At 47.2% G+C, this 6,734-nt stretch overlaps 1 long non-coding RNA gene across 1 annotated transcript; it reads left to right on the forward strand.

The window, feature by feature from the left end:
- Window positions 1-1,781: 1,781 nt before the first annotated feature.
- Window positions 1,782-2,641, forward strand: LOC137155708 (uncharacterized). Its single transcript, XR_010920599.1, has 2 exons — window positions 1,782-1,958; window positions 2,055-2,641. It is a non-coding gene; the product is annotated as an uncharacterized lncRNA (long non-coding RNA).
- Window positions 2,642-6,734: the final 4,093 nt, after the last annotated feature.

A 6,734-nucleotide genomic window follows, 5' to 3' on the forward strand; every position in this document is an offset into this window, starting at 1 on the left:
CAATGCCAAAGAAAGGATAGCATAGCATGTGAGGAGGCAGTGGCATGGCATGGGAGGGGTCATCACTTTTTTTGGGGGGGTCGCACAGCCTGAAATATTTTCAAAGGGGGGTCCCAGAAAAAAAAGTTTGAGAACTCCTGGTTTAGAAAATTCTACCTGACTCTTTGCCTTGGACAAGTAATTTTTTTTTTTTTTTTTTTTTTGGGCAGGCAGGTAAAATATCAAAATTTTAGTGAGTAGATTTTGTACCTGGGTTGGTAAATTTTAATCATACTTTGGCGAGGCAGTATTCCAGCCAGGTTCTTCTGTATAGCTTTGCAAATGTAGTGCAGCAGATAAGTGCACGATTCATTGTCAGTGTGTCCTTCAGATCAGTATATGAGTGGCTAGTGTGGCTTGCCAGTCTTCTCTTGATGAGTTCCCTGATGTGATACGGTCCACAGAGTGTGTCCGTTGTCACCATTGTGTTGTTGATGGCTTTGGGTCACATATTTGCATGCATCACATCCAAATACGTAGCATCCCTTAACATGTACTCTAGGAAACCCCTCTGAACAATTACATCTCTGTTATGTGAAGACTGGTTGAGAGTAGGTCTTGTAACCCATCTCACGTGGCTGTGTGGTAACATGTCCAACAGTGACCAAGTGGCTCAAGGCAAGGGCGTGTCTCAGTAAATCATAGTTCTTAGTGCATTTCAGAGTTCCGCCAGATGCTAGTTATCTTGTAGACATCTGGGCATCAATGCATACGTGCTTGTTCAGTGCCTGTAGCTATCAATGTGGCAGCATGGGCGAGCCTTTGTAGGTGGCCATATATATGTAAATGTGGCAAATGTGTGAGCAAACAGTCACAGCATGCAGCCCTTTATCTGTGAGCCCTGACACAGCAGTTAGTAGCGTTGTTTCCAGTGGCGCCTGGAGCATGTGTGTGACTCACTGACTCATTCTAGTTAATCTGCACAGCCATCAGAAAAGAGGCTCTTGATGATACTACAGTCATGATTGCTGGAGCTTCATGCTTTTTTGTAAATGTGAAATAACAGGAAAGAAAACTGAAAACAAAATAAAAAATGAAAGATAATGAAAAAAAAAATGAAAAAAAACCCTGGTGCACAGGGTTGCAACGCCACTCAGGTTTGGCTTGGCTGCCCCTCCATTGTCATGACAGACAGTGCACCAGGTCAGAACACCTGGAATGGGAAGTCCCACCGAGCCCAGGAGCTGCCACTGTGGGATGGTCTCTCTCTAGCCTCTTCTCCCCCCCACTTCCTTACTGGGAATTTCAGGAATTTCTTTTGCTTTTGTTTTATTCTGGCCAGGCCCTCTCACCCCCCTACCCCTCCAAAGGGGACAAAAGAAAAGAAAACATAATTCCTAGAAGGCAAAATGAAAAATTACAAAAATAAAAGAAATTGGGGGCTTGTAGGCATACACGGGATATGCTTCAGAATTTGCAAAAAGGTTCTAAGATAATTTCCATCACCACCACTATTCCCCTAGCTGTGCTCACAACACTGCTGGGAGGCATATCAATCTTCATTAAAAGTGGGGAAACTGAGGCACAGAGTGGCTGTGATTTGCCCAGTGTCACTGTAACAGGGTGGTCTGCCCCTTTAAGAGCCAGGGAGCAGCTGGTGTGTTCTGGAGAGGGGCCCAGCAGGCAGGTGCTAAGAATCATCTGACCCACCTAAACAGCATCAAATGATTGGGTCTGCTTATTCCTAAAGAGGGAATATAAAGGAGGGTCCCAGCTCCCTAAGGGAGCCTGGGATTAGGAGAGCCTTGGGAGTGTATTTGTCTCTGGCAGCTGCAGGCTGAGCGAGCAGACAGACAAGTACCACTGACCACCCTGGAGGCTAGGGAAGGTCTCAAGGCCTCACACTCTCAGTGAGGAATGGTACTGGGGCTCTTTGTTATTGTTCCACATTTCCTTTTTGTGAATGAACAAGGCCTGAGGTAAGGGTTGCAACCTGAGCTGGGTGTAGCCAGTTTTGTCCCAGGCTGGTGATGGTGTCCACTAACCCAGTGTTTTTTTAACCTTGTTGATGCCAGGGACCATCTTGCTGTCTTCCTAAATTGGGTCAGGGGGATCTCTGGGACCAGTGCCAGTCCACGGAGCGGTCGTTGAGAAACATTGCACTAGCCCACTACAGTCACAAATGAAATTCATGACAGAATCAAGACTAGAAACCAGCTTTCCTAGGGCTTGATCCAATGCCCATTACAGTCAATAAGTGTCTTTTCACTGGCCACAGTGGAGGCTGGATTGGACCTCTAGTGCTTTAGTCACAAGATTATCCTTCTCCCTAGCTTATTAGTGTTTCTACAGCCTGTTTGCTGATACATCACTGGTGAAATATAACCCTTGCCAAGGCCTGAAGTTGGGCCGTGGTTGTATTGCGGCACATGCAACAGTCAGTGTGCAGGGAATACAGGCTAGGCCGTAGTCTGTAGTTATTTCTAATCACACTCAAATGGCTCAGGATTTTGCTCGAAGTGTCACATAGCCCACAAGGTTCTTTCTGAGACATTGTGCCTGACATGACCTATTGTTCTATATCCTTTCATATCTCCTGTTTATCACTGAGCCTTACAGACAAGGGTTGGGGTGTGATTATTTTATATATATTAATTTCCTACTGCCTCATACACCTATATATTGGAGATGTGCAGCACAACTGACCATTGGTGCCCCACCAGGTCTCTTCCCACATTTGATATGACAGCACCACCCAGCTGAAGGCAGCGGAGGGCTAGTGTAGACAAGCAGTTGTTTATGGAGTACCACTGCATAAGTATCCTAGAGGTGTGGTCTATTTTCATGCCTTTTGCAGCATCTGAATGGCCCTTTCCATGGTGATGTTCTAGTTCTGTAAGATACAGGCACAGGTGTTACATTGTGTGGGGTTGTAGGTTATCCCTGCAAGGTGGCTTGCATAGCGCTAATTCAGGCTACCGCCTTTGCCAGAGAACAATACTTGTGTTAATCCTTATGGTGCTCTCTGTAATTGCAGAAACTTAGGTCGTGATTGGTACCCTGCCTTCTCAGGCTAGTGTTCATGGAAATCCTTCTTCTCTTTGGATTATTTCATGGTAGTGTACAACCAGTGGAGGTGGCCCTGTATAGAACTAGAGTTTGCACTCAAAAGGTAGCTTACATTATATATGCATTTGATTTTCAACACTAGCTGGCTACAGCTGCCATTGTTCAGTGACTGGTTGTCACTGCATTTTCCTTATCAGCAGTTCTTGCTATCAAATTCTGTATTGTGATTGCCTTCGCTGTAATTGTTTGCAGTGTTGTAGCTGTGTTGATCTCAGGTATTAGGGAGACAAGGTGGGTGAGGTGATATCTTTCATTGGGCCAGTGTCTGTTGGTGAGAGAGACAAGCTTTGGAGCTTACACAGAGTACTCTTCCCAGACCTGGAGAACAGCTCTGTGTAAGCTCCAAAGTTTGTGTCTCTAACCAACACACATTGGTCCAATAAAAGATATCACCTCACCCACCTTCTCTTTACTGTAATTTATTGATCTAACCATGCTTCTGAGCTAGGTGATCCAATGTCATTCCCAGTGCTGATTGGCTGTGCGGCTCATCTAATCTGCTGCAAGGATGCCTGCTTCGTATCAGGGCTATCTGCATGCAAGTCTGTCTCACTTTTAGCCAGGGAGTTTTTTTCTGAGTTCATGGCTTTTATCATCCTGCAACATAAATATTAGAAACAACCCCCTGAATCCCCAACTTGGTCATAAGATCTTCTGTAGCAACTGCCAAGTAGTTTAGAGTGGCTTACAAGTACCAACCTCAGGGCAGACTGTGAGGAAGCAGGGCACACACCTGAAACTGGTTGTGAGTTCTGTACTTGACTTCCCCCAAAGTGAACAAGCATGTCCCATCAGCTTGCAATCTCCCCTTCATTGGTGTGGTGGGAGCAATCAGTGAAGTCTCTTGTCTGGTGGTGATCCCCAATGGCTTGTCTGGTGTCTATGGGTCTTCTTTCCTTGGAGAGGAATACTATACAATACTAACACACAGCTGACCCAGATGGGTTTCCAGCTATGCATTTGTCAGTGTTCAATGGGGGCCTAGGCATGAGATGGAACCTGGACTGCCAGCATCACAGCAAGTTGGTACATTTCCTTACTTTCAATTCCTATTCAGCTGCTGCTCATAGGAAATGCCTTCTGCTTCATGATTCCTAATGCAGCATGGTCTATTCATGCACATTCAAGGCTTGATTCACCACTCCTTAATCTAGCATAAAACTGGAGGAACTCAATTGTTTTCAAAGAGTAACACTGTAAAACTGGAATAATGCAGGGGTGAATCAGGCCCTCAGTGTGCAGCCAGAGCTGAATACCCATATAGATCTGAGGCCTTATCTCACTTAGTGGTGTAAAGCAGGAAAAATTCCATTCAAATCAGTGGGGCTAAACTGGTTTGGGAGCAGAATCTGATTTTCCATAGATCAGTATGAAATGAGTGGGACAACACACTTGGCACAGAAATTAGCGTGCTGCCTTTTAAAATATAGCACAACACAAGACTTGGCAGAGGCCCATGGTACAGGTAAGGGTTGGGTATAAATACTGCACTTCTTTGAAGATTGTTGTAAGAAGCCATTAAGCTCTTTATCGAACCAGGTAGCTGAAAAAATAGGAGCCACTAGACAACACACAGGCACATGTCACCACCCAAAGGCACATGCAAAGCACATGTGGGTGGAGGGCTTTTGCAGGCTGTTAGTTTGTGTATGTCTGAGAGAGCAACAGCGAGAAAGACCAGAGAAGCTGAGAGAGAGGGCAGCAAGGAAGGAGTGGTCACAGCCTAAGCAAGGACTGGTAGTGCAGCCTTGAGCAAGTCTAAAGAGGGTACTTGTGGGCAGAGTGCTGGTTAAGAGGCTTTGAACTGTCTTCTAATGTTGGATTCCTGCTGCATGCTGGTAAACAGCACTTTGTACATTTTTTGTAAGTAAATAGGATTGCACCAAAGACACCTGCCTCAATCATCAATTTTTCCTCCTAACAGAAACAACCTGCAAGCCCCCAAATTTGGGCTAACTGATCAGGTCAAAAAGAGACAAGAGTACAAAAGCTTTCATTACACAAGGATCCATCAACTTGCTCTTTGAACCAGTTTTTCCATTTCCTCCCTGTAATGAAGAGGCATGGCCTCCCCCAGAGGCCAACACCCAGGGACTGACCCACTCCATGGTGGGCAGAATTGGGTACGTCACGACCTGCCTGCCATAAAGTGGAGGGGCGGACCAGGAAGGGGAGGTATAAAAGCTAGGCCTGCAGCTCAGCCATGGGAGAGCTTCCAGAGGAGGAGATTTCATTCGCTGTGGGAGTGGGAAGCTGGCGCAGACTCCTATTGCACCATGGCCAGGCCTGACCCACCAGAGTTGCCCGACAACACAGATGCCAAGGAACTGCTAGGACTGCCACTCGCTGTGTACCCCAGGGAGACAGGACAGCCCCAAGCTGCAAGTACATCATAAAGGGCAAGTAGGAAGTAGCCCACAGATAGCCAACTACAGGCCAGCTGTACACCTTCACGAGCACCCATCAGCGCATTTTGGCTGGTGCTCTGCTGACCCAGTGGCAGAACATTTTGCTGCTGTTAGGACCCTGGGCTGGGACCCACTGGGATAGGGGTGGTGTTGGGTCCCCCTACCAGCCCTGGTGGTACACTGGTGTGGCAGACTCACCCCTGCCTCAGCCCCTTGACTGTGTTTGTGCCAGGCCCTGCCAAAGGGCCTGTGCTTACAGACTACTTGGGGGGGCTACCTGTTTGCAAGTCACTGTATGTCGCCCTAGCCTGCCAAAAGAGCCAGGCACATAGACTGCCCCTAAACCTCCCCCCCCCCTTTTTTTTTTTGTTTCTGGAGCCTTCCCCTACTGCTTGAGGAGGCATGGTCTCCCCCAGGGGCCGCTGCCGAGGGACAACCACGGCTCCTTACGCTCCTCCGAGAGGGATGTTGGCTTCAGCTGGAGCCAAAAGGATTGCACGTCATGGTGGTGCTGGAGGAGGAGGAAAAACCCTCTTTAGTTTTACTCAAAACAAACCAGCAAAGCAATCAAGAAGGTGCTCATGCCCCACTTGGGTATGGGCTGGGGTCAGTGCCAGAGGAAATAAATCATCTAGTCTAATTTTGCCTTCACAGTCTGCAAGGAGACCTGGTCATTCTCTTCACTCACTGAGTGGTCATACAGCCTGTCACCTAAACTGAGCCTTCCCCAGGGAAGCGAAGTAGCTGACTATGAGTGTCAAGACCCTTCTTGCAGGTTTATAATCCTCACTTTTCTGAAGCCTTTTATTTTCTGTTCTCCCTTTATTAAATACAGCTGGCGAGCTCTCCCTCCAGGCTTGATGTTTCTGGCAGGTGTTGCAGGGCAGGGCTAATTTAATTCCCTGTTTTCTGGGACAGATTGTTAACCCCTTTCTGCTCTGGTCCAATGTGGGTTTGTACACCTCATGACACGAGCCCTTGATAATTAGTCATGCAGGTACCCCCTCGACCATAGCTTTGTAATGGTAACATTCCTAGAGACACACACATGGCGAGCAATGCTGCCATGAATTTCTTTCCTTTCTCCTTGGGACGCACGTTGCAAGTCTCCTAGTGATGACTAGGCTGTGCTGTTGCTTTTAGTATCCTGCTCTTGTTGGTACTACTCTATAAAGAGCTGGTGGCTCTGAATGGTGGTTCTGTTACCCTCAGGGGTTC

This window comes from Emydura macquarii, unplaced genomic scaffold (assembly GCF_026122565.2).
Source record: "Emydura macquarii macquarii isolate MOO-44397 ecotype Brisbane River unplaced genomic scaffold, CSIRO-AGI_Emac_v2 contig_295, whole genome shotgun sequence".
Classification (NCBI taxonomy): Eukaryota; Metazoa; Chordata; order Testudines; family Chelidae; genus Emydura; species Emydura macquarii.